Source organism: Lactuca saligna, chromosome 2 (assembly GCF_052625555.1).
Source record: "Lactuca saligna cultivar CGN05327 chromosome 2, ASM5262555v1, whole genome shotgun sequence".
Taxonomy (NCBI): Eukaryota; Viridiplantae; Streptophyta; class Magnoliopsida; order Asterales; family Asteraceae; genus Lactuca; species Lactuca saligna.
Genome location: NC_136418.1, coordinates 50,794,632 through 50,797,150, shown reverse-complemented (window position 1 = coordinate 50,797,150; position 2,519 = coordinate 50,794,632). Strand labels below are relative to the sequence as shown.

Genomic DNA, 2,519 nt, shown 5'->3' with positions numbered 1-2,519 from the left:
ACACGATTAACGAACTTTACATCCAATCTATTTTAATTTGTTAAGTTGCTTAGTTATAACATTTTTTTTTCAATAATAATGTTATCTATTTGTTGAAAGATACAATATATATTAATTACTAAAAGTTATAAGTTAAATTAAATTAAAATGTTCAAATAAAAAAAATTAAATTAAAAAAACCAAAATAAATATATATAACGTACATGCATATTTAAAAGGGTATAAATACAAATGTGCTAGGTTGGAATAAAACGTTTACTCCACATTCATTTAATAATAACAACAGTAAAAATTAAAAGAAAAAAAAGTAATTATTATAAGATAAATAATAAAATACATCACTTCATTCGTGTAAATGGAAATTTGTTCGTGCGTTTAGAATAACCCATTTTCTAAAGGGATTCGAATGACCCATCTTCTGAAAATAAAGGGATATGGAGGACCCATTTTCTAAAATAATTCGTATGCTAGTGGATAAAAAAGGCGATAAAGGAATCCCACTGGATCAGGTCACAAGTCACACGAATCATATCACCCAGGCTTTGAGATGCTTGAAACACCACCCCAAAAAATAAGGTGGAGAGAAGATTATTATTATTATTATTATTATTATTATGATTTTTTAAATCTTAATGGTTGTGCCTTTTAGTTCTTTTAAGAATATTTAGTGACCAATTATTATTTTCAATTTTGATAGTATGATCTCATGGGAAAGCTGAATTCTATTAACCATTATCTTCTTCTGGATCAAGTTAAATTTGCACTCAAATAATTGGATTGATGGTTTTTGTAGTTTAAAGTATTTGAATTGTAATTATATTTGATATTTGATTTGGTTGAGTTACAGGGTGATTTCTTGGTTCATTTTATGGATATTGCACGTGATGAACTTGATAAAACTCCAAATGAGATCTCTATTGAGAAGCTTCAGGTCTTTACCCATTTAGCTCATATTATCTTTACATGTCAAATTACAAAAAAAAAAAAAAAAACAGAGTATATTTTGGGCAATTATTGTGATTACACCACTGATACTTTTTTCTTTCCAATCAAACCATAATAGTTCAGACAATTTTCCAAATTAATCATTCTAATTCTCCAAATTTACCATTTTTGACCTTATTATATCAGGTCAAAACAGTTAAAATGGAAATATGTCTGAAACTTTAATGGTTTGATTGGAAAAAAATAAAGTAGAAGTGGTTAAACCGCAAAATTGCCAAAAATATAATGTTATTTCTGTAATTTGCCCTTATTTGTATCATCCATATGTATGGATAGGGATAAAAGTTATCTACATATAAGAATTATCGTTTATCCCTCTCTTCTTACTCATTAAGTTTTATATGAGAAAATAAAAGGGAAAATAAATGACATTTCACATTTGTAAATAGATGACTTATGGAAAAATACTCAATTTCCTGATTTTCTCTTTATTAAGTTGTTCTTTCTGCAGTATAAAGACTTTGATGTTATAAATATAATACACAAATAAGTGAAATTACATTGTATTTTTTTATTTTGTAAAATTTACGTTTGCATTTATTTGAGTTTAATTTTCGGTCTCTGTTGGACCTTGCACTGCGTTCAACAGCAGCAGCTGCAGCAGATCCTTTGCATGAAGATGTCACATGTTCTGTGGTCAATTTCATTTATTCTCATTACAACATTCTACTTTTAGAAATAATTAATATTTTATTAATTATTATGCCTTTTTCAGGACACATGTTCTTTGTTAAATAGATTAAGCATTCTGAAAGATCTTCAAAAAGGTGGTGAGACAGTTTCCGAGCCTGATGTTGTAGAAGAGCTAGTAGACGTTTATATTATAGAGGGTGTATAAAGTGTAATTTTTATTAGTATATATTTTGTAATTGTGTGTTATTATAATCAATATACAATTACCAAGTTTGATTTGGTATCACAGCCAAACCCTAATCGGCTGCCACAACTCAGCCAATCTCATCCTCTTCTTCGACTAACAATTGTCGACAACCACCCTCTACTTCATATTCTCTTCTTCGACTAACAATTGTCGACATCCACACATGGCACCCATTGTTGCGTTTCTTGCAACCGATAAAACATCTCATAATTGACACAAGTTTGGTCTCACCCTATCTCTAACAAATTATGGGTATTGGAAGACGATGTTACAACCGTTCCTCATTATAAAAAAACTTGTTTGGCTATGTTGATGGCACAATCCCATGTCCTCCGGCCACCATTCTCTCCGTTGCCACATCATGAAAAGATTGTCCAATGTAATACCTCAAATTTTAAACAAAATTTTCATTTTTAAATTACCAAAATTGTAACACCGTGTTCTGAATAGTTTCCTAATTCGGGGCCGTGACCGAGGATTAGATATCAAAAAACTTAGAGCCTTTTGGAAAGAGAGATTTAGACCCATATGGGTGTGGGTAATGTAAGTTAGATGATCCGGGAGTCCGGTTTGTGATTTGGAGCCCAAGAGTGTAACCGTAAGGCAAGTATGAGGTGATATAAGTGTAGTGTTT

At 30.3% G+C, this 2,519-nt stretch overlaps 1 long non-coding RNA gene across 4 annotated transcripts; it reads left to right on the top strand.

Annotated features, from left to right (window-relative positions):
* The first annotated feature begins 476 nt into the window (after positions 1–476).
* On the top strand, positions 477–1,875 carry LOC145028872 (uncharacterized). Of its 4 annotated transcripts, none has more exons than XR_013676235.1 (4): positions 477–576; positions 848–931; positions 1,598–1,641; positions 1,721–1,875. It is a non-coding gene; the product is annotated as an uncharacterized LOC145028872 (long non-coding RNA). The 4 variants fall into 4 exon arrangements; XR_013676233.1 differs by having other exon boundaries at positions 1,595–1,641; XR_013676234.1 differs by having other exon boundaries at positions 1,598–1,875.
* Positions 1,876–2,519: the final 644 nt, after the last annotated feature.